General features: G+C 42.9%; 1 non-coding gene and 1 pseudogene across 1 annotated transcript; both read left to right on the top strand.

Moving 5' to 3' along the window:
* LOC142456009 (large ribosomal subunit protein eL37-like) overlaps nt 1-24722 on the top strand; it is a 34247-nt pseudogene extending 9525 nt beyond the window's left edge.
* Nucleotides 3979-4142, top strand: LOC142457671 (U1 spliceosomal RNA). The gene has a single exon (XR_012786368.1). It is a non-coding gene; the product is annotated as a U1 spliceosomal RNA (small nuclear RNA).
* Nucleotides 24723-26102: the final 1380 nt, after the last annotated feature.

Below are 26102 nucleotides of genomic sequence, written 5' to 3'. Positions count from 1 at the left end.
GGAAATACAGCCTCGGGGTTAAAAGAAAGGCGAGGGGCGTGGCACTCTTGTTAGTCATTATCATAATTAGCCCCTGAACTGGCCCCAAACTCTTGGTGACCCCATGAACAATGAAAGGAAATACGCCCCATCCTGTGCTGTCCCCGCAACTGGCTTCCGTTTAGGCGATTTGGATCCATAGTGTTTTTATTGGCTGGGTTTTGGAAATAGATCACCAGGCATTTCTTCCTAGTCTATCTCAGTCTGGTACTTGTTCAGCACCAGAACAGTAGGCAAGCCTTCCCTGGCAGATGGCTGGCGGCTTTCCTAAGAGGAGGACTGGCTGAGCATCAAATCCAGGTCTCCTGCGTGGAAAGTGACACTTCAACCACTGAACGTCAGGCCTCCTATGAGGTGCATGACCCATCAAATCCTAACAGCCAGATTCAACCATCTCCTGGGAATTGCAGACTGTGTCTGTGAGCAACACACAGATCTTTCGTCCTGAAATCTGGTAGAACATTCTCTTTGGGACTTTCCCAGCTCTCGCCCATGTCTAGACATTCCAAGTCAGCAGTAAAGAGAATGATATGCAGGATCGGACAGGAAGACTTGCTGGTATATTAAGTCCAGTAGGACAAAATCCTGAAAGGTGGAATGCAACGTGCCTTGGGAAGCTCAGACGCAGGAGAAATCAGGAAGAGCATACTCCAGGCCAGATGTTTCAAGTCTTGTGGAGGGATTTGGTTTAAAAGTGCATCCTCTGAAATGATTTAAACACCCCTCCACAAGCAGCATGCCAAAGATGCATTCTGCCTGAAATAAAAAATACAGCCCCTCATGCACATTTAACTTTTTAATCTAACATAGATCGGAAATATCGAAGGAGAAACAAAAGTTCCCACTTTGGCCATTTGGAATGATTTTTTTCCCTTCCCCCGCCAGCAAGCAGGAAAGGATCTATGGCACCAAGAAATCCCAAAACCAAATTCCCTACCATGGCGATCCTACAGGCCAGAGTAGAACTGGACCCGGGGCTTCCCGAGAGTGTGAGTGTTTGTGAGTGTAGAAGCCTCGTCCTTCGCCCTTGGAGCTGCTGGTAGTTTCACACTGGTGGCATGTTGGAACCAAGAAGTGGGGTTCAAAATCTGCGGGGAGAAAAGTTACAGGAGGTGGCTACATCGTTACTAAGACTCTTGGGTGCTACTCATATCCTGAGGAGCCCTGGTGGCGGAGCTAGCGGGCCCCACTTCCAAAGCAGCAGCCACCCACTTGAGAGAGATGGAGCTTTCAAGTCCTGTGAGCAGTTAGTCTCGGGAACCCACAGCTGCTGTTCAACGAGCTAGCAGTGAGCACGCTCCTGCTTGCGGCTGAGGGACAGTGGGAATCTACCGACACAATAAAATAAAATGCTAGTGAAATAAACTTGGCGCTCCTGGAAAATAGCCAAGGGCTACCATTTTGCCTGGAATGCAGGGCAGACATCCTGCGCGCCTATAATGAGCTCTTGACTCCCGGGAAAGAGAACAAAAAGAGAGGGCCTTCTGGACTGGAGATGGATTAGCTTAGCCCAGGGGTCTTCGAATATTTTGCTTGCATAACCCCCCAAAGAATTTATTTTAAGACAATGTAACTCTTGGCATATTTTAAGTTGACATCCAAAATGTTTCATCCTAAGATAAAGATGATGAGAGGCTGTAACTGGGATACATATTTCATGAAGCTATTTGATAAAATAAGTTTTAACTTTCCAATGATTAAGACACTCCAAGTCTGAAAGAAAGCATATGAAAATTTTATCAACGATTTTTCTGGGATGTTTCTCAAAAAAAAGTGCTTATCTTGCAAGGCATTCAGGCTTCCTTTGAAAGAATTGTCCTTACTGACTTACACTCATCAGCTGTTCCCTTAGCAGAACTATGTACAGAACAGACAATGAAAGGAAGCCACAAAATACCTCAATTAATAATAAATAAAGGTATTGTCACCAAACTAATTTTGTTTTTTATCTATAGATGCATCTATAAAAATAAATAAATAAACAAAAACCAACTATTCCTTTTCCTGTACAGCCCCCAAAACATAATACCTACTTAGAAATATCCGGTCCATATCAAAATGTCTTTTCTTTTAGATTCACCCATCCTAGATTTCATATCCTGAAAAACATACAAAAACAAAGAAACAAAAAAGCTAACCCCAATAACACAATAAAATAGAGAAAAACCTCAAGTGAAAAAAAGTATTAGAAACTAGAACGACTTCAAAATGGGTCAAAAGGGAGATCAAACTTGAGAAGGTGTTAAATTTTAGCTAACTACATGTGTCATAATCCACTTTCCAGTGCCCTCCTCACGACAGCAAGGCTGTTCGCGTTCCTGATCTGTGTTCAAGGGGATACACCAGAGGCATAATACATGCCTATTTCCTCTTTACTTTTTTTTTAACTGATGTGCCTTTTAAATGGACCAAAAGGAGATTGAAATTTCTTATGTGTTTCCCAAGCACTCTTTATGGGTTTATCTAGTCCACAATCCAATCCTAAACCATATACTGAATCTGATGGTTATGTACCCTTGAGTCTCTTAAAATCTCTTTAAATTTTTTGAGACTGTAACTTTTTACAGGAGTAGAAAGCCTCATCTCTCTCCTACAGAGCAGCTGGTGGCTTGGAACTACTAACCTTGTGGTTCTCAGCCCCGCGTGGAGCCCACTATGCCACCAGGGGTCATTTTAGAATCTAGAACTTGGAAACTTAACAAGGCAACATTTTCCTGGTGGGAGAAAATTTGCTTCTTAAAGGATGAAAAAGTTTTACTCTTCATTATGTAAAAGATTTACAAATAATACATAAGCATTTATGCAGTAGCATATTTTGGTAGTAACATTTCATGGTAAAAGATCATTAGAAAAAAATGTCTAAACAGGCAATTTAGTAGTACAATATGAAAAAAAATCTGATTGAGAAATGCTAGATCTAGAATAATATCTCTTTAATGGCCTTGATAGAAGGACAGGCCCCAAAACAGTATTTCAATTTATCTACTTATTTGTCTCAAAAGTGAGGTTTTCATGGCCCAAGGCCTCGTCCCATTAAAATGTGGGATGAGTGAGGTGGCAGGAGAAGAAATGCATTGCCCCAACCCTGCTTCAAAAAAGGCCTATTAGCCAGCTGTCATAGAATCCCTGGTGGCACTGTAGTTAAGCACATAACTGTTAACCAAAAGGTTGGCAGTTCAAACACACCAGCAGCTCTCATGGAAAATAAAGATTGCATCTTTGGAAACCCTATGGGGTATTGCTACTCTGTCCTCACTCAGCGACCACTGAATCAATTTTGACGCATAGCAACCTTGTAAGACAGGACAGAGTGTCCACCCTGTTCGTTTTCTAGACTGAAACTATTCGCAGGAGTAGCAGCCCCACCGTCCTCATGCTGAGTGGCTGATGGGTTCAGACTTCTGACCTTGCGCAGTGGGGAACCTCTGCAAACGTCATGAGTTGGAATCATCTGGACAGCAATGGGTTTAATGTTTCTTTTGGTTTTTTTCTCTCCCAGATTTGGCTATACAAGAGTCACCAGTTGTTATATTTCTTCAAATCTTTCTCAGCTTTCTCATCAAGGTAACACTCTTATCAAGGGGCCCAGTACAACACAGTCCTGGCTGCGAACTCCCCCACGGAGCCGGACAGTAGCTACGTCGCACTGCTGAGGTCTGCAGCGCAAGCGGAGCAAGCGACCCAATCCTCCGTTCTCCCTCCTCCATTCATGGCTATTACTTTGCGCTCCTAACTCAAACACAGGCTCATTCTTAGTAGATCCGTTTTATCAAAGTACTAGATAGGAGGCTGAGGATCTGGAAAATTATTCCCTAAAGACTATCTATAACCTTGAAGTCTTCCCCTACCCCCAGGTATGCAAGTCAGGGTTCCAGTAGCGAAGAAGGAGGAAGTCTGTGTTAATTATTCTACACTTGCCCACAAGAAGCCCCAGGACTCATACTTCCCTGGCAGGGGAGAGACCATGGTCACGAAGGGGGTTTTCCCAGGGCGAGGCCCATCCATTGCACTCCGGATGTGCTGACCCCTGCGGTTGCCCCAAAGGTGGGAAACTCTACTGCAGAATTTGTGGTAGTGGGGGACTGCGTTCGCGCGCTCCCCTGTAAAAAAAACAAAAGCCCAAATACTAGTGCTTTGCATATGTGGCGCCTAATAAATATGAGCTGTTACTTAGAAACCCATTTCAGAATGGTGTAAAAAGTTAACACCTTCAGCTGCTAACTGAAAGGTTACAGGTTTAAGTCCACCCAGAGGCATCTCAAATGAAATGTCCAGAGATTCATTTCTGAAAAATCAGCCACTAAAAACCCCATGGAACACAGTTCTACTCCGACACACATGGGGTCACCGCGAATCAAAATTGACCTAATGGACACTGGGTAGTGTGGACACCCCTCATTTATTGACAGTCAGGCTCCAAAGGCCAGGTCATTAATTGAAAACTGGCATTATGGGAAAATGAATGGAGAATGACTACCGTATGACATAGCTGCTAAATTGCATCATTACATAACTGCCAGATGATATCATTGCATAACGACCAAATTGCCTCATTTTACAACTGTGAAACCACTGAGAACCGTGGCCCTGTCAAGCTGATGCAGAAGGAAGTATTGCCCTCGCCTTGCATCTCAGTCTTCGCTGCTGCCAGACATATGTAGTTACTGGGTGAAATAGTTATGTAGTAGATCTTCTACTGGTTTTGTAAATGTGCAATGCTAGATAAGTAAGGAATTGATATAGTGTTACTTAGTGGATGCTGTATAGTTTTCTACTCCTGTACAGCGTTATCGTCTGAGAAACTTAAAGGGCCAATTCTATACTCATATAAAGTTGCTGTGAATTGAAATCAACTTAATGACAGTGAGTTTGTTTTATTATTCTGATATAGATAAATATTAGTTTTTATATGTAGTTTTCAGATTCATACTGAGAGTTTAGACAGGCCATATCTTTAGAGGATCACATTAGAATGGTTAAGCCAGAGGTTAGTACTCACCGAACTATGAGATAATATGCCCTAAAATTGGAGTTCTCCATGCCCTTGAGTTGCAAGAATAGGAAAGCCTAACAGTCTTCATGTCCTCATCAATTAGCTAGCTTTCTATTGATGAATGCTATCAATAGCTGCAGGCAGAGACAGCAGTGCATTCTCTCTCTCTCTGTCTCTCACATCATTCAGTATTTCCTGAAGGCAGATGACTCCTTCATGGTCCTTTATGGTTCAACGAGTTGGAATCAACCCGAAAATCATAGAGGCTAATAGAGTTGTGAAAGACAGAAAAAGGTTATTCCAATCTTGTCCTATGTGAGTCTCTCCAGCCCTGCTCTCTCACAGGAATATAACTTAAGAACCAGAAACACACTTTGCGGCCAAGTATATCTGGTCCTGAGTTTGTCAGGACTCTGTGGCTGTAAGAAACAAAGTCCAAGTCAAACCATTTATGAATGAAGGAGAGGGAAATATAATGAAAGAAAGGAGGGATGGAGAGGCAGAAAGGAGAGACATGATTTCTTGTTTGTTTGACTCGAACAAGAAATCAAGAGCATTCTAGCAATGCAGTGAGATTCTTTCTCACATGCCTGTTCTCTGCTCTGTCTTTCTCTGTGTGATTGCTACACTACATCCTACAGAATTGTTCTAGTTTGCTGTTGTGGAGAATTGGAACTGGGTTCAGACTGAACCTGGTTATACTATCTCTGTCTAGTGACACCAGAAGAGAGAACTTTCCTCCTCCCAGCAGCTGCATAAAAATTCCTAAGGAAATGTTCCAATTGGCTCAGTTCAATGTACAAGCACAATTCTAGCCAATCATTGTGGTCACCAATCATTGTGGCAGTGGTACAGAGGTGCCACGGACAACAATGCAGGACCATCCCTGTGACTTTCCAAGATGTAACTCTCTTTATTTTAAATCATTTTAGTGGGGGCTCTTACAGCTTTTATAACATGCCATACATTGATTGTATCATGCATATTTCTGCATATGTTGCCATCAACCAAGATGCAACTCTTTATGGGATTAGAAAGCGCTGTCTTTCTGCTGTGGAGTGGCTGCTGATTTTGAACTGCTCACCTGGTGATTTGCAGCTCACTGTGTAACCACTACACCACCACGGCTCCTCTCTAACATATATGTAAGACTACACTTTAAAGAGCTATAGAGACATTACTTCTTTGCAGGGCAGGTTTCAATCTTCTAGCAGTGAAACTACTTTCACCACCAAAAGAATATTGGATGAATTAACGATAAATTACCACATCACCGCCACCAACAAATGTCTAAAATAATGTTTGAGCTGCATCTGCTGCTGCGATCGTTAACAAAGGGTCTTTTCCAGGACAGCGGCCATGGGGGAGGAGGAGAGAAACAGAAGCTGGATCTCATGTGCTCGCTCTCCCCTCGGTAAATGCGCTTTTCATGAGGACACAGATGATAAGGGGAGAAGGGAAGACAAAAGGCATTCTTGACAAAGGAATGGAGCAGTAGATCCCCCACCGCCCTCCCTGAGTCTGATGCAGATATTCGGAATGGCTGTGCCTCTTATGACTTAGGAGCCTCTCCCGCCTTCCCCCTCCAGGCTTCACATGAAAGACAAGGCACAGCTGCCAGGGGCCTCCAGAGATTTCCAGCAGTCTGTGGTGAAATAAAACACCGTGCTATGCTGGAAAGCTCGCCCGTACTTTCTGTGCATGGTCTAGGCGATCTAATGTCCAGGACAAAGGATCTTAGGCCGCTGGACACTTATTCCTTCTCTAGGGACTTGCTGGTATGATCGCCCGGACAGTACTTAGTAGTTTTGTGTTCCAGCTTCCTGGCCAGAAGTAGATAATCGTCTTCTAAAAGGAGTGTTTGTGCTTATCCAATGTGTGTAACTCCCTCTTTCTCGAAATGAGGTCCCAGAGCAGAGCATTTGGTTACCATTTGCCACTATTTGACTTCCAAGTAGGGAAAGGTTTCCGTGGTCCCGGGGCCACAGACAACTAGGACTTTGACAGTCTTGTAATCCTCCTTGTTTGCATCTTCCATGTCATCAGAAGGATTGCATTCTACAAATGGGCTGAGGTTTGCATCTAATGATTGGTTGAACTGTGTCTGATATTGCAATCTCAGCTTTATCTGCCCCAGAGGAAAATGGAGTCAGCCAGAGCAGCTCTGCCCCACTGCCTGCAGGTTGGGAATGCACTATGGAATGATGGGAAGGTGGCCTAACTGGAGACTGTTTCTAGTAGAGCAGTTAAACCCTACTGGACACAGAGGCTGAAAGGAAACACAATGCCCCTCCTCATCCACTGATTTTAATCTTTTCATAATAGGATAGGTTTCATACCCCATAAGAGGCTTGGGTGAGCCGACAGCAACAGAAGGCAAGACCTTAGGAATGAATGATTGAGCTCTCCTTGCTGGGGACAGTCGCTCTTCAAGTGCTCACAGTTTATCCTGCATATTCCTCGTTCTCATTTTACCCCAGTGACAAACTAGCAAATAGAGTAAGTAGAGATCTGCCTCTAAATTGGGGATATCTTGTATTCAGAAATCTTCATTAGACTGGAATCATCAGATGTTATGAATCACATTTAACTCTGGCCTGACCATGCATAGGGTAAGCACGCTAAATCAAGTAAGGATTCTATCCGTGCTTGTAATGCTCAGCTGTAAACTCACTGAGACAAACAGGTCCCATTGAGGTTACATAAGAAAAATCTGAGACCGGTTGAATTTACCACAACCAACAGGCAAAAATAGACTCTTATTTATATTTCTTCATTGGTGATTGGTAGGCAATAAATTGGGTTGGTTTTGAATTATTATATTGAAAATGTTCAGTCACATTTTGAAGGAAATTATCGGAAAGGAAATGGTCAAATACAATGAATATGTAAACTATACTTTGAGCCATTTCTCTGCTTTCCAGCCTGGAATGTTTTCCACATATAACTTGTGAATTTTTACAAGTTATAACAGTGCCTGAAGGAAGAAAAGTGGCCAGAACTATCATTCCATTTTACAGGCCTGAGGGCTGATGGACATGCAAGGTGCTCCACCCAGCGTGCCTCAGTGAGACAGAAGTGCCTCAGAGTCAAACAGAAGGATGGGCCAAGGGAGCAGAAATGCTGCCTAAAATCCACTTTGGGGTTCCCATTCTATTTCCCTTTCTATTCCCCTGTTTTCTACTCGGAACTCTTGACTTCACACACTAGTACAAGACCAGGAACTTCCCTTTGCCCACCAGATGGACAGAGCAAGGCGTCAAATCCCTGGATTCAATTAGGGCACGGACTTTGCTTTGTTGCCCACCTCCACCCCATGTGTCCAGTGCCTACCTAACTCAGCACTTGGTTTGACATTTGGAAAGAAAGAAAAAAAGAAGTGGGGGCGGGTAACGAACAGCCATAGAGGTGGGGAAATCTGACCTCGTCTAGTTTCCCTGGTGCCACAAGTCAAGAGTCAGACACGCCTCTCTGATCCACCCTCATTACCCATTCTGACCCCAACTGTTCTTCCCACTCTACGTTACAGCAGTGGTCTGATAATCTAGTGCAATGGCCGCACAGAATTCACAGACAATACTCACAAGTAAGAGGGGTTATTCAGGAAGTCAGTAGGTTACCACAAATCAAGATCAGCAAACAGTGAGGATACAGCCATTGCTGGGTCTCTTGGTCAGCGGTCAAGTCTGTCTCCAGTCTTCCATCCCTCGGTCACTTGTTCCGTTGGCCTTTGTTTCCAGGAGCCTGTAAAACAGCCCCACTGTCACTCTCTTCCACAGTCCCACCGTCTTGGGTCAGATGAGGAGAAGGTGCCCTGTAGTCTGGGCACTGCTGCTCCTCTGAGTCCCTGTGCCACAGTCTCCATCTGGTCCCGGTGCCCTCTGGCACTTCAGACAGAGACCTTGAATGTGAGCTTCCAAGGTCCTGAGGGGTCTCTCTGTGTAGCTGCTTCAGAAATAGCACATCGTTACAGCGAGGGGGTGGGCAGTGGGCAGTGGGGGTTGTGGTGGTGGTGGTGGTAAGGAAAACGGACTCATCTCCTCTTTTAGTGTTGCCAACACCCTGTTTACATAATCCCACCTTAGCATTTGGTGTGAGGTACAGAGACCTAGGTAGGAGAGCCACGTGAAGAAGTGTCACTCTACCACAGAAAGAGGAAAGAAAAAAGGAAGGAGAGAAAGACGTCTGGTAACGCTGACCTTGGTGTTTGAACCATTACGCTGCTGTTTTAAAAAATACTGTATTTAGGTGAAAGTTTACATAGCAAATTAGGTTTCTACGTAATAATTTTCATACAAACTGTCCCATGACAGTGATTACATTTCTTTTACAGTGTTTAGCATTCTTAATATTTCTATTCTGTCCTCTCTGTTTCCATTAATCTAGCTTTCCTGCCTTCCCTTCCCTTCTCATTGCTTTAGGGTAAATGTTTATCATTTGGTCTCACATAGTAGATGATTTTAGGGATCAGAGTATTCAGAAGTAATGGAGTTTATTTTATATGCCAGTTTATGATGTAGCTAAAAGGGGCTCTTTGGGAGTGTGTGTCTTTACTGCCAAGTTCATAGGGCATCTTAGGGTGCTCATCTCGGGGCTTCTTCTGGTCTTCTTTTTAGGAAGTTGAATTTTAGTCTACATCCAAATCACTATTTCTTAGAAAAGTGTAATCAGTCCCTTTAGAAGAGAAAAAGCTCCTTCTATCACCTATCTGACGGGAGCCCTGTGGGTTAGTGGTTATGTGGTGGGCTTCTAACCACAAGATCAGTGATTCAAAACTATGGTGCTTCCTTGGAAGAAAGATGAGGCGTTCTGCTCCTGTAAAGAGGTATAGTCTCTGAGACCGGCAGGCGCAGTTCTACCCCGGCCTATAGGGTTGCTACGATCAGCATCCACTTAATGGCAGTGAGTTGGTTTATCACCTGTCTCCAACCAACCATTCCTGTCACCAGCAGTAAGCCTCTGCACAGATGACGAGGGCCACGTGGATTTGGTTCTAATGACGTGCCTCCTACTAAAATAAGCACAAACATCAGATGTGGGGAAGGGTCCTCCTCATACAAGGGGGCTTCAAAACATCCGTGGGAAAGTGGAACTAAAGATAGTGGGGTATCTTTGCACAGACTCATACTAGGAAGTGAGAATGTTATAAGGCAGCACTTTTACTAGACTAGATGCTTTTAAATGAATGGTGTAATCTGATTCTCACAAAAACTTTATGAGACCAGTATTTGAGAGGGGGCAAACCTTTTCATAGATAAGAAAACTGTGACTTGCTCAGAACCACTTACTTATACTTGAGTCGACATAGCTAGGAAGTGAGGACTTAAACCCAAGTCTGTTTGAATCTAGAGCATGGGAACTCACTGCTACTCCAGGGTTCCTGCTCTTTCTCTGGCCTTTTGCTTTCTCTCGCTCTCCATCCTTCCCTATCTCACCAGATATGTTTATCTATGCATAGCTTTCTTCACATTCTCCAAGGGGTCCATGATCCAAAACCAGTTTCCTGGCAGAGAGCCTTGCCAGTCAATCCCAGACTCAAAGGCCAAGGAGGGTGCCTGATGTGCCATGGACCTTACCACCTAACATTACTGCCCAGCTGTTGGGCACATCCCAGACCCACATTCTCTGCTTGGGCTAGGCCTGTCCAGGCCTTCTGCCGCTTGGATGGGAGAAAGGCAACCATTCTTTTTAAAGACAATGTTTAGAAATGCTTGTCACTTGTCTGACTAATTTGCAGAAACACAAGTTATGAATATAAATAATTTGCATTAGCAATTCGCTTGGCTTCTTCTGCAGAAGCACACTCCACTTCCCCCAAATTGTGAGCGTCACAAGATGACTGGTGCTGTGAGTCATGGTGACCATATGTGCAAGAGTGCGAACATTGCCTGGGTCCGCACAATCCTGACAAGGGTTGTGTTTGAGCACACGGTGGCATGACTGTGTCAGGCCGTGCATTGAGGGGCTTCCTCTTTGACATGGACTCTCTGCTTTGCCAAGCATGAGGTCCTTTTCAGCACCTGGTCTTTCCCGATCACATATCCGAGCTACAGGAGATGAATTCTCGCCATCTGTGCGTCGAAGGAGCATTCTGGCCGTCCTTCCTCCAAGACAAATAGAGTGTTGTTATGCTTGCGCTTCATTAGTTGACATTCTCACTCTTCTTCTTGAGCTTGCCATTTTTACTACTCAAAAATAATGATAAGCTCGGATGCTTTTCTAAGCCATGCAAACATGTATATGTTCGTGCATAATCCCTGTCACAATTTGAATATTAAAATGTTCATGTTTTATGCACATCCGTGTTCATCACAGCACTGTTCACAATAGTAAGAAATTGGAAAGAGCCCAAATGCCCATCAGCAGGAGAATGGATGAAGAAATGTCGGTGCATACACACAATGGAATACTGTGCATCGTTAAAAAATCAATAACATATCCAAACGACGAAGCACCTCATGGGACGGATGGACCTGGAGGTCATCATGCTGAGTGACATTAGCCAGTCACAAAAGGACAAATACTGTCTGAGACCACTGTTGGGTGGGGGAGAGGTTAACAAGAGAGAGTTTCAGTCCAAAGGGATCAGACTTTGGAGGTTACCAAAGGAGAGAGAAAGAGGGGGAAGATGGAGCAACACGCGAGAGCAGGCGTCCTCAAACTACGGCCCGCCCCCACTGAGGATATTTATCCAGCCCGCCGGGTGTTTTTCCCCCTTTTGTGTGCATGGGAATTTGTTCATAGTTTTTTTTAAAAAAAAAAAAACTATAGTCCAGTCCTCCAATGGGTCTGAGGGACAGTGAACTAGCCCCCTGTTTAAAAAGTTTGAGGACCCCTGGGCTAGAGGGTTGACAAGTATTAACTGGGGGAAGGGGTATGGTCCTCCACAAGAGGAAGAAGAGAAATAATAGGAGAGAGGCTAGGGTAAGCTATTGGGAGATGAGAGAGCAGGGGTTGGCAAATAAAGTGTCGAACACAAAATTGATGGTCTGAAATGTAACCCCTTACCTAGTTAACCATTAAAAAATGATTTTTTTTAAAAAGAACCTCATTGCTTTATTGCATTCTAAAGTCAAGTGGTGGTTTTTATGTATGTCTGTATATAAGTGTGTGTATGCATATATTCATGAGCAAGTCAAATTAGTTGGGATTGGGATTTTCATCGTATTTACTCTAAGAAATCAATAAATCGCTCCCAGACATATAATAAAAATGTTGATGTGATTGATTGCTAAAAATAATAAGAAGAGTCAAACTCACTGCCAGCAAGTCAATGGCAACTCATGGCAACTATAACACGATAGAACTGTCCCTGTGAGTTTCCGAAATGTTGACTCTCTAAGGAGTAGAAAGCCTCATCTTTCTCCCCAGTGTGAAGCAGCTCATGGTTCCGAGCTGTTTGCTTTGCTGTTAACAGTCCAACTTCTAACCACTACATCACCGCCCCACTCAACTTCTAACCACTACATCACCCCCGCACCCAACTTCTAACCACTTCTAACATGCCCCCACTGCTCCCCCCTCCCAAACTCCAAACTCACTGCCATCAAGTTGAGGTTGACTCAGAGAGACCCTATATTCCCAGGGCTCCTAAAATAACAACCAGCTAGTAGGTATATTCTTCATCTGTGATGCAACCCTTGGATGCATACTACTAATAGTTAACATATTTAGTAATGATGCTATAAAAACATATGCTAAGTGGTGTACATATAGTAGCCTATTTAACTAATGTTTATAAGGTTAAGCAATAGCCCAGGTGTCACTCTTGTAAGGCCAAAGCCAAGTCATCCATGGAGGTGCGTATCACACCATGGCTAAAGATCTCACTCATAAGCACTTGACCATCCCTGGGGAAATCAGAGATGAAAATGGTTCAGTCAGGGAACTTGCAATCCAGAAGCAGAGATTTTTTTTTCTTGTTTATGATTTGCAAGTTATGATACAGTTATTATGTAGAATGCAACCTCATAGCACTTTCTCATTCCAACAGATAAAGAACAGTAATGATTTCTTTAAAAGAGCAAGCCTTCGTTTGTATGTAATTCTTAAAAGAAGTTGGTGGAGAGAGGAAACCACCAAGCCTACTCTGAAAAGGGCAGTCTTCCACCCATCACCATTTCTTCTGTTAGAAAACAGAGACAAGGTTAAGGCTTTGGTAAACGTCCAGAAAGTCAGTGGCTGGGGTGGATTTAGAACTTGAATCTGTATCTGGAGATAAAGGAGTGAGGAAGGCCGAGGAAAGATTGGTGTTAATGATCCACCCAACAGGAATCTCCTGACTCTGGAGGGGTTTCTGCCGCCATCAGAATTGTGCCAATGTGGACAATTTAAGAATTAACCGCTGACCCTTTGGGTCCTTGAAGGCCAAGACCTTATTTTATTTTGCAATAAATCATTTACTTAATACAGTAGTTTTTCAGACAGCCCACACTTTACTCATTTATCATCATCATCAGGTTGAAAAACGAAACACTGAGTTTGTACACAAAAGGGAGGAAACCCTCTCAAATTATTTTTCTTAGATATGTGGCGGCGTGTCGAAAATTAGAACCAAGGCTCATAGTTAAAGGGTTGAAATCACCTTAGCATTATCCAAACTCCAGAACAATTTTTAATGCCCAAACTCTACTGAAATTTGCAATGGAACATTCTCCCTCATCTATTTTCAAAAAAGACTGTCCTTTACTTGAAAACTTATTTAATTGTTGGGAGAATGCCGAGCCCGAGAGTTCGGTAGTGTGGTACAAGAATCACAAGAACTTGACCCCCTTCCAAATGTGTTCTTCAAAACTCTGCTGGATTTTTGTTTTTGGTTTTGTTTTTCCCAATTGGAGGAAATTTATTCAGCTAATTCTTTTTCTGCCTGCATTCACAATATTTCTCCAGTGGGATCCTGCCTAGAGTGGCCAAAATCTCTAATGTGACCACTTCTCAGACAATGAGAGAGAGAGAGAGAGAGAGAGAGAGAGAGAGAGAGAGAGAGAGAGAGAGAGAGAGAGAGAAAGAGAGAGAGAGAGAGATGCTTTATTCGTGTTGCATTTGCCTTTCCAGGGCTATCTGATTACAATTATCTTTCACCAAGAAAAAAATCTTGCTAGAACTTGCACACTTTTAACAGAAATCGTCGTGGAGCAATCAGGCAATGGCAAGTACAAGAATGTGGGGAGATAAAGCAAGTTCTGACTCTGAAAAGTATTTGCACACATTCCAGCACATTCCAAACATAAAGAAAACGCTTAACCAGGAACAGCATCCTATGGCTAAACCTGGGAAGATGTAAATTATGTGACTTCATGGAGAGAGAGAGAGAGAGAGAGAGAGAGAGAGAGAGAGAGAGAGAGAGAGAGAGAGAGAGAAGAAATCTCAAACACAAACGAAGAGCTGGTGGAAGATTCGTGAGAAGAAAGGCAAGCATACACCAAGTGAGTACTTCTCACAGGGACATGCTTTACAATTTGAGCATTTTTGAGCTTGCGGTGGAATTTTAAAGCCATCCAGAAACAACAGATGTGTGAACCCAAATGATCCAAACTCTTGATGCCAAGATCGGGGCTCTGCCGAGGAACGCCTGAGTTATAACATATGAGGAGCCATCTCAGCCACTCTCCTCTTGACAAACAGTTGAAAGAGATTTACTTTGTGGCTTGCTGACCTACCCTTTTATCTGTGCCCATTTATATCCCCAGCAATAAAAAGTTCTGCCACATGGAAGTATTAATAAATAAAACCCAGGTCTCTTTTTCAGGTCTGACTTAACCTCCTTGCCCCTCTTCTTTGGGCACTCTATCTCCAAATTGAATTATGAATGCAGAAGGAAGACCCTCCCAAACATTGCTTCTTCCTAAAGTTTTGCCTATGAAGACCAGTAATAGACGATGGTTGTCCGCACACAGCCTAGAAGCATCAGCTAACTTAGTTGTACGCAGTCAAACCAGAGGCTGCAAGCAAGCAAACGAACATCAGCTGACCCCGCCTCCCACCAATGATAAGTAAGCAAACTGTTTTGCAGGCTTTTCTCCTCCTCCTCCTCCTCCTCCTCCTCCTCCTTCTTCTTCCCTTAAGTCAAATAGGTAACATATCTTGGCCAAATCTCTGTTTACTTGATTTAAAATGATATCATCACTTAATTCTAAAACAAGGTTGCTGGTTTTTCATTGACTTGCTAGATTAACTCGCCCCCCTTCTGTCTCCCTCATGAGCTAAGAAACATGAAGTCAGGCAATCTAGACATGCAATTGCTTTCATCTGTTTTCAAAGAAACCTCCTTGAAAGCTTGGTACTTGCCATCTACCAAATAAACTTCCAGCAAGGTAGCACGGTGTATTTGCTTTCAGAAGGATGTTAGCCCTAAGGTATTTCTTATTTCAGTCCCCCAAACACGGTAAAATCGCTTCTGAGCGGAGAAAGTGGCAGTCTGGTCACAGTTCTAGAAAGGCGGACATGAACCCAAACTGCAACTGCATTTTAAAAATAGCAGAACGGCTATGATTATAATTTCGCTCCACAGCACGTAAGCGTGGGATGAACAGGAAATGGGAGTACATCTTCTGAGCCTGATAAGACTCTTTAATGTAAGACATATGCTCTATTTCTTAGCCGAGAACTAGGGCCAGCCAGAAAAAAAGAAAAATATGTTTGTATATCTTTAATGGAAAGACCAAATGTATAAACCATGGAAGAATTGTTCAAGTGGCTATTGAGTTAAGGATTAAAGCTGAGAAATGCACAGCATAGATTCAATCGTGGGGAAAACAACAAAACCTCTTTATTTAGGAAATATCTGATGTAACTCTCAGAGAGTGAATTAAATTAACTTAGGATCAAAAGTCTCCATTATCACAGGACAGTGCCACCAAAGCAGAGGCACCCCCGAGAGAAGTCTCACATTAAAGACCACAGTGGAATACATCTGCTTTAAAGACACTCGATGATACCAAGGGACATTCCAAGTTCTATTTATGACAAATACAAAAAGAACCAAACAGGTTTGCATTTTTACCTAATATGCCATCATGGACTGCCAGAAAAAAAGACGACAGCAGTCTGAGAAGGCACATAAGCTGAATACTCGTGAGAAGCAGGGACGATCAGAGTTCACCTTGCTTTCTTGGGGTACACCAGAAAAAAGACGAGACCCTACAAAAGCGCATCCTGTGGGGTAAAGCAGAGGGGCAGCAAGATTGAGGGAATCCTTAATGAGATGCATTGGCACTGTAGCGGCAGCAGTGGCCCCAATTGTACCATGATCATGAGGATGGCAGGGGATCACATGTTTCTTTCTGTTACACCAGAAGGTCACCAGGAATTGGGATCAGTTCACCAGCAGTTAGCAACAACTACCTCTGAGATAACTCGTTTATTCTAGGAAGAAACTGATAGCTTATACATTTCTACACTAGCAGCTGAGAGAAAGGAGAAATTAAACTCATATGCTTCAGCCATAGGCACATGACAACACATCTAAGTACAAATAGTCTAATCAAAGCAGCCAATTTTATGGTCCACATTAGGGACAATAAAAAAGAGCTGGTTCCAGGGTTTATCATCACAACAGAAGTGGGATTTTAAAAAATCATTTTATTAGGGGCTCATACAACTCTTATCACAATCCGTACATACATCAATTGTGTAAAGTACATTTGTACATGAATTGCGCTCATCATTCTCAAAACATTTGCTCTCCACTTAAGCCCCTGGCATTAGCTACTCATTTTTCTCCCTCTCTCCCCCCTCCCTCCCTCCCTCCCTCATGAACCCTTGATCATTTATAAATTATTTTGTCATATCTTACAGTGTCTGATGTCTCCTTTCACCCACTTTTCTGTTGTCCGTCCCCCAAAGAGGAGGTTATATGTAGATCCTTTTAATTTGTTCCCCCTTTCCACCCCACCCTCCCTCCACCCTCCCGGTATCGCCACTCTCACCATTGGTCCTGAAGGAATCATCTGCTCTGGATTCTCTGTGTTTCCAGTTTCTATCTGTACCAGTGTACATCCTCTGGTCTAGCCAGATTTGTCAGGTAGAATTGGGATCATGATAGTGTGGGGGAGGGGGAGCATTTAAGAACTAGAGTTGTATTTTTCATTGGTGCTACATCGCACCCTGACTGGCTTGTCTCCTCTCCTCAACCCTTTCTTAAGGGGATGTCCAGTTGCCTGCAGATGGGCGTTGGGTCTCCACTCTGTACTCCCACTCATTCACAATGATATGATTTTTTGTTCTTTGATGCCTGATACCTGTTCCCTTCGACACCTCGTGATTGCACTGGCTGGTGTGCTTCTTCCATATGGGCTTTGTTGCTTCTTAGCTAGATGGCCGCTTGTTTACCTTCAAGCCGTTAAGACCCCAGACACTATCTCTTTTGATAGCCGGGCACCATCATCTTTCTTTACCACATTTGCTTATGCACCCACTTTGTCTTCAGTGATTGTGTCAGGAAGGTGAGCATCATGGAATGCCAATTTAATAGAAGAAAGTATCCTTCCATTGAGGAAGTACTTGAGTGGAAGCCCAATGTCCATCTTCTCTTAATAATAAGCCTATAAATATATGCACATAGATCTATTTCCACATCCTCATCTATAAATATATTTACATACATACATGTTTTTATTTAGACCCCTATAAATACCCTTTGCCTCCTAGTTCTTTCCTCTAGTTCCTTTTACTTTCCTCTTTTCCCACTATCATGTTCAGTCTTCATTTGGGTTTCAGTAATTCCTCTCAGTTACATTATCCTTGGTCAAATCCAATCAGGCCTCCTGCACCCTCCTCACCACCGATTTGGATCACTTGTTGTTCCCTTGTCCCTGGGTTTGTTAACACCACTTCCTTTCCCCCCACCTCTTCCCCCTCTCCCATGTCCCCCCAGAACTGTCGGTCCCAATGTTTTCTCCTCCAGATTGTTCATCCAGCCTATCTTATTTAGGCAGACGTATGGAGATAATAACATGCAGAAAAACAAGACAGAGCAAAACCAAGCAACAAAATAAAACAAAATAATAACAACAGCAACAAGCCAATGTCCATAAACAAAACAAAACACAACAACAAGAAAGAAAAGCTTGTAGTTCGTTCAAGGAATGTTTTCCAGTCAAGTCTGTTGGGTGCCAAGCCCTGGTCCCAAAGTGTATTTTTGGCATTCCCTGGGGCTTTGTTGCTTGGTTCCCGTTGCTGTTCTGTTCCATGCCCTTAGTGTTTTGCCTTGGTGTGGTGGGATCAGATCGGGCAGAATTCCCACACTGTGTTTCCAGTGTTGTCCCCTGTCGAGCTATGGGTCAGTGAGGGATGTTGTGTCTCATAGTGGGGCCGGCCATGTGGTCTTCTCTGTGGAATGGCTGCTCTGAGCAGGTATATCGTCATCAAGGCCAGGATGCACTCCACTCTCTCTTCCTCTCCCTTCATTTTCTCCCGTGTGCTCTGATCAGACATGTCCCTCTCCTGGAGCTGCAGCTTCAGTGCTGTCATCTGAAATAAATTATTCAGGAGGAAGGGGCAGGTGTCCACGTAGTTAGGATTCGGGTCAGCCCTCCAGACCTCTCCACTGGTTCCCTACTCCACGCCGCATGTTGCATTCACATCTTGGAGCACTGGGTTGAAGTCTGGCCCCTCTTTCCCTGTGGATATATATAAACAATACCCTCCCATGGGTGGGTTAGTGCCCTGTGCACCTGCTACCCACAGAAATTGGATTTTTGAAACACTGGAAAACAAAAAAGGAAAACAAATTTGGATTTCCAGGCTCTAAAAAGGAGCCCTGGTTGTGTAGTGGTGATGCATTGGGCTGCAATCTACATGGTCTGCAGTTTGAAACCACCAGCAGCTCCTGGAGAGAAAGACTGGGTTTTCTATTCCTGTAAACTATTACAGTCTCAGAATCCCACAGGGGGTCGCTATGAGTCAGCATTGACATGATGGCAGGAGGGCTAGGTTTGGATTCTTGGTAAGGCAAGAATGCTCCTTAGAAGCAAGGATGGTGAAATTCATGTCTCATGCTTTGGACGTGTTTTCAGAAGGGGTCAGTCCCTGAAGAAGGATATCATGCATAAAGCATGATAGAAAGCACATAGATCTCGCTTAAAGCAGGATATAAAGCAGAAGGTCGGTGAGAAGAACAAGACCCTCGACAGAATGAACTGACACAATGGTTATAGGCTCAAAGCCAATAAGCAGTGTGGGGATGGCATAGGACCAGGCAGTATATTGTGCCCTGTTGTACCTTGGTGGGCTATGAGTAGGAACCCACTGATGGTACCCAGCGACCACAAAAATAGGGGTTGAACACTTTTGAGAAACTGCATTATGGTCATGGGAAGATAGGGTTTCACTTTTTTGCATGCTTGAAATATCCATGATAAAATGCTCAAAAATAGATTTTTGTAAAGTTATCTCTCCATCCAAATGACAATTGACCCCTTTACAAGCATGTCTTGACTCTTTTCCAATAAACATTCAGAGAATTCAGGAAATGCAGTCAAAGTTCTTAACCTCCAGGGTTTGCCCCTTAGAGAATCTACTGAAATACTTGGGCCTTTTTCCCAGGGAGAGGGGAGACGGGGGAAGGGAGTGGACATACTCAACAAGCAGTATAAATACTTCAGGGTATTTTTTATCCTCCTTGAAGCTGGTCTCATAGCTCGGGCTAAGAAATCAAAATGAGGTCAATGAAAGACCTCCTGGCATCTCTGCACTAGTCTTAGCCGTTCTCAGGTCGTCCTGGAAACACTTCAGTTATACTTAATCAACTTTATTTATACACATGAGAAAACCGGGGCCCAGAAAAGCTATGTCAGTTTCCCAATGTCACACAGGTATAAAGAGAGGAAGCTAAGATTTGAGCCCAGACAATTTGAATCCAGAAGATAGTCTTTTAATATTTACACTATAAATTCTATTGTTATCCATCCAAAATACAGCAACCCTCCATTGACTTTGATCCCGTGTTCTGATTATCTAATGAATACGGATATCCTACCACTGAGAGAATAAACTGTAATACAAATGGGAGCCAAACTCCAAGGGAAAAAATCATGCCACTATTATCCATGTTCATTCAACGTTGTCTTTAAACATTTTTTTTTCCAAAAATGAACTTTTTACTTTTATATTTAAACTTCACGTTGCTCATTTTCTACTTAGTCTTTTGTTTGTTTTGTTGTTTGGTTGGTTTTATTTATCTTATTTTAAATCCTTTGGGAAAGTGGTTGATTCTAGTGCAAAGGCAAGAAAAATACAGGTGAGTCTGAAGCATGGCATAGTGCCAAAAAACAATAAAGTGGTTAAAAAAACAAAACAAGATAAGGGCATTCCAAAAACAGCCCGAGTGGCCAACCAGAAAGAGCTCTCAATGGTCAGAGCAGAAACAATTTGAGCAAAAATAAATAACAATAGCATTGGGTTGTAATTCAATACTGATATTAATAAATCCTGGAATAAATGAATAAGTGTCAGAGGTGGGAAAAATGGCTCTCTCTTTTAGAACAAAAATTCTAACTAATAACTGTAGAAGGATTGAGGGAAATTGAAAACAGGTCATCATTGTAATATTTCTTAAGAGTAAGATTCATGAATGGATACTAAAATGAGTGAACCAGAAGCAGGATATTTTTGTAATCTCAAACCTGGGGGTGGAGTACATGGGAATTTTCTGTTCTATTTCTGTAACTTTCCTTTAGGTTTAAAATGATTTCCAAATAAGTTTTAAAAGAAAGTAAGTCCTAGTTTCACCCTTGTTTAAACAATCCCTCTATTCTAGTAATTCTAAAAAGGTAGCCATTTGAGTATCAACTTCAGGATTTTTGTCAATAGCTACAATGCATAATAATACCAACATCAACAATGAACATTTATTTTACAGAGGAGGAGACCGAGTCACAGAGCAGTAATGTACTTCATGTCACAGGACTAACAGGTGGTAGATCAGGGTTCGGTCTCAAGCAAGTCCACGCAGAGTTGGTCTTCACATCTCTATACTGCTTCTGCTAGAGCCCAATCGCTGCTGTCAGCTAGCTCGTGCTGCTGCAACAGAAATACAGCAAGTGAGGGACTTTCCAAGAACAAATTTTCTCACCGTTCAGTGGAAGCTCCCTCTGAGTTCTGGGGGAAAATCCCAGTCTCAGCTTCTGTAGCCACTCCAGTCCTGGATTCCTTGGCAATCCTCCAGTAGCATCTCATCTCTCTCTTTTATTTTATTTTTTTTGGTAAAAACATGTTTTGTTTTGTTTTATTTTCTCTTCACAAGATATTTGGGGTTGGATGTACACACATACAGTTTCAACCGACTGGCATTTGGGGGGAAATATAGGGATGGAGAGAAACTGAATGTGTTGAAAGAAGCACATTGAGGTCAGAATTTAATGGCATGGAGAGACCACTGGTCCTTCTGGGATTGATTTCAACTTATCCCAAGTTTGATGTGTTTCTCCCGTCTTCTCAGAAAGAACGTCGGATGTTCATTTTCAGGATGTTCCAGGCAGGAAAACAAGAGATATTTGAACTGTACTTGCTGAGGAGTCCCTGGAGAGGTTCTCTTGGGAAAGTCTGGGCTCGAGATGGGTGATCTTCAGTGGGGCCTTCCATCCTGGGTATCATCAATCCTCCAAGGCCAAGCCAAGCAGCTCTAACACTGAAGCATCTTGAGCAGGTTGTTCCGGAGGTCTAGTGGGATAAACTTTGAGCTGAAGAGGTACAAGGAGTCTCTGGGAGAAGGCACCGCTGGGAGCTCTGGCTACACGGTGCTCAGTTTGCTGGCGCTTCTGTGGCACCACGTGAAGCGCACAGTAAGTAGGACCCGCCCAAAAAACTACACTTCCTACTAGGACACCGCCACTTCCGCCCCAGCCTCAGAGCGACCTGGGTAGGAGGAGCCGCATCTCTTATCTCTTATCCCTAATCATGCTCTTATCTGTGTCTAATACATTTTTTAGAAATGATTAGGCTTAGGACACACTTTATAGTGATATGGCCTCATTAACATAACAAAGAAAATCTCCAAGAGAAGTTTATTCATATATTTGTAGGACACACAATTCAGTCTATCATACTTTCCCAAAGATTCTTTTAAACTGATCCCAGTTTTTCAACTTAAAAATAATTAATCAAAATAATAAGCTTTAAGGACGAGATTTTTGTTTCAACCACTGATATATCATAAATTCCTTTATTTGTTCCTGGCGTGTAGAAGATCCTGAATAAACAGTTGTTGAGTGAATAAGTGAATAAATAAATACATAACTTCAGGTTACTATTACAAATAGAATGCCAACATCGTCATACACCATACATGGAAAAATAACTGTCAAAATAAATACAACGAAAATAATACAATAAATTAAATTTGAATATTTCTATATTTAAAAAGTAATGCAAATGTTGTTAGAAGAGCTCTGTGGGTGTCTCCTCACAATTCAAAAAGTCAGTGAAAAATGAAATGAAAAAATAATAGATTTTTTTCACAAACTTTTTGAAGTGTATAGATAGATGGCAGTCCCAAACAGACTTTTCCCATGATTTTGTCAGAAGGAGTCAAAAAGAATCGCAGAGAATGACTTTCTACATTTATTTTAGTTTAAAATCACACAAATGGCCAGGGTATAATCCAATTCCCTGAAAAAATATGGTTCTATTCTAAAGGGACTAGTTGCTCGGGGTTTACATAAGATTATCCACTTTGACCACTCTCAGTTGTCCTTCTCCGTGTCATTGAGTCAATTCCAACCCGAGGTGACCCCACAGCCAGGGTAGAACTGCCGCCCTGGGTATCGGAAGCTGGAGCTCTTTACAGAAGTGGGAAGTCCCACCCACCATGCTGCCAGTCTTCCTTAAATGTTGCCTCTCCTGCGACTTCCTCTCTATTCTTATTTACCTCAGGTCCCCTGGAGGACTGTCCATAACCTCTGCAACGCGCCTTTGTGTATACCCCTTTAATAGCCCTTAAAATACATGTTCATAATTACTTTTTGCTTTCTCATTCACTTAAATTATGGCAAGAACCAGACTATGTCATAGAACATGTATATTCCCAGAGCTCGCACCAGTGAGTAACAAAACAATAGGCGTACAACTAAAAATTTTTTAAAACAAAATTAACACACTGCCACCAAGTCAATTCTAACTCGCAGTGACCCTGTAGGACTGGCCCTGTGAGTTTTTGAGGCAGTACAACTTCATGGGAACAGAAAACCTTATCTTTCTCCTGTCGAACAGCTGGCGGCTTTGACCTGCTGACCTTGTGGTTAAGGACCCGACAAGTAATCTCCGATGCTACAAGGGCTCCTTGCCTAAACAATAGTTTAGCCTAATTAGTAAAAAATGTGTGCCTTGATCATGATTCTTATATAAGAAATATCTACAAAAGATCAAACTGACAACAGCAATATGAAAGAATAAATGAAAAACTCAGGGAGCAGGGAGCTCATGGTAATAAGGAGGGAGTTAGAAAGACCTTTGGAGCACAAAGGTAAGAATGATTGTGAACTTGAAGAATATAATCAGTGGTCCTGAATTTCACATGCAGGAATTGTTGAGCTGGTGTATTTTCTGCTGTGCATTTTCTCCAAAACAACAATAGAATAAATTTTACGATCACTCACCCACGGCCATCCAATCAATGCAGAGTCAGAGCCACCCGACAGTAAGCACATTCTAAGTGAGTGAGTTATGAAAGTCAGGGAATCTAAGGCATGACTAAGAAAGAACTGCATCTTCTTCCATCCCTGGAGCTCTAGTTATGTCATGCTCGAGAAGCTTCCTAGTGTCCTTTCCAATGATTATAAAGTTTTCCAAGAAAATAAAAAAAGCATCCTTCAAAATCCGTAAAAATACATTTGCTTCCTGAAGTAGAGGGCCAGTGAAAAGGAGAGAGACCAGCTGCAGCGGCACCAAGGATGCTCCAGCGGCTCCAGCAGAATGGCTGGAAGGCTGGTACAGGCGCGCGCAGTGTGTGCTCTCTTGTGCTGACTCGATGGCTCCTAACCACCACTTCTGCCACCATGACTCTAGAGCAGCGGTTCTCAACCTGTGGATTGCGACTCCTGTGGGGGTTGAATGACCCTTTCACAGGGGTCACCCAATTCATAACAGTAGCAAAATTAGTGATGAAGTAGCAACAAAAATAATTTTATGGTTGGGTGGGGGGGGTGGTCACCACACATGAGGAAGTGTGTTAAAGGGTCATGACATTAGGAAGGTGGAGAACCACTAACCTAGAGAGGCTGAGTCACTTTCCCACTGTCATTAAATTGGTTTTCACTCATACATAGGATTTCCTAGGCTTTGCTGGAGCAGAAAACTTTAACTTTATCCTGTACTAGAGCTTAAATTCGGAGTATCCTATTTTCAGGAAGTTATGAATCAAAGTCCATATGCAGCTCTTTGGTCTCAGACGCAGAAGCGAGATGACAAGGGAACGTCATCCTTCGGAAAGCGTCGCAATCAGACGCACACCTTGTGCTGCCGCTGTGGCTCCGAGGCCTACCATCTCCAGAAGTCGACCTGCGGCAAATGCGGCTGCCCAGCCAAGCTCAAGAGAAGGTAGAACTGGAGTGCCAAGGCTAAAAGACGAGATACTGCTGGTACTGGTCGAATGAGACACCTAAACATTGCATACCGCAGATTCAGACATGGATTCCGTGAAGGAACGACTCCTACACCCAAGAGGGCAGCGGTTGCAGCGTCAAGTTCATCTTAAGGATTTCAACATTAAAAATATAAAAAAAAAACCATCAAGGAACATAAAATCATATAATTGAAAATGTGGGTGAGTGCAGAGTGGAGACTCAAAGCCCAAGGGTAGCCAACCGGACACCCCTTACTGAGGGGTTGTGGGGAGGAGATGAACCAGGCAGCGTGCAGTGTAGCAACAATGAAACATACAACTTTCCTCTAATTCTTGAAGGCTTCCTGCCTCCCCCCCCCCCCACTATCATGATCCCAATACTACCTTGCAAATCTGGCTAGACCAGAGGATGTACATTGGTACAGATAGCAACTGGAAACACAGGGCATCCAGGACAGATGACTCCTCCAGAACCAGTGATGAGAGTAGCGATACCTGGAGGGTGGAGAGAATGTGGGGTAGAAAGCGGGAACTGATTACAGGAATCTACATATAGCCTCCTCCCTGGGGGAGGGACAGTAGAGAAGAGGGCAGGGGGAGACGTCAGACAGTGTAATATATGATAAAATAATAATAATATATGAATGATGAAGGGTTCGTGGGGTGGGGAGAGTGGGGAGGGAGGGGGAAAATAAGCAGCAAATATTAAGGGCTCAAGTAGAAGGCAAATGGTTTGAGAATGATGATGGCAACAAATGTACATATGTTCTTGACACAATGGATGTATGGATGGATTGTGATAAGAATTGTATGAGCTCCCAATAAAATGATTTTAAAAAAGAATAGGAAAAAAATAAAATGTAAAAAAAAGAAGAAGAAAGTCCATATGCAGAGTTCCCACATACGCAAATTTCCTTCTGGTTACTAACCAATCATGTAGAGTGCATTGGAAAGTGCACTGGACAAGTGCAGGCAGAGGGCATTGGGAAGTGGAGTGTCTTAGGAACTTTCCTTGGCATGTCCTTGATGGACAGTACTGGGGATCCATAGTCATAAATCATGCCCTATCAATCAGTCATGCCCTGCCTGCCTGGTCAGAAGTCCCTGGGCCAATCTTATAAGCTTTTCTACCTAACATAATGTACATGTTCCAGTTATGGCCTTGTTCTGGCTTCTGTAGTCCCACCTGAAACTGTGATGTATTGATGTGCTAAAAATCATGAATTTGTGCATTTCCTTTTTTCCTTTATATGGTGATATAAATCACTATATTCATCACCAACAAAAAATTGCCTTATTTAATAGTGTACTGATTGAATCCTGAGACACCATTATGCCTTCCCTCATCTGGATGATATGTCTGTATCTTTGCGTTGTCTTTGTCTCTCTCAAGACTTAATAAATGTTCTCTGGTTTGTTCTAATAATGTGGTCCTGTATGATAACCAGCTTCCTGACATGATTGCCAAAGACAAAATGGGTGCATATGCAAATGTGGTGAAGAAAAATGAAG

This window comes from Tenrec ecaudatus, chromosome 9 (genome assembly GCF_050624435.1).
Source record: "Tenrec ecaudatus isolate mTenEca1 chromosome 9, mTenEca1.hap1, whole genome shotgun sequence".
NCBI classification, from domain to species: Eukaryota; Metazoa; Chordata; class Mammalia; order Afrosoricida; family Tenrecidae; genus Tenrec; species Tenrec ecaudatus.
This window is presented reverse-complemented; position numbering and strand designations above follow the sequence as displayed.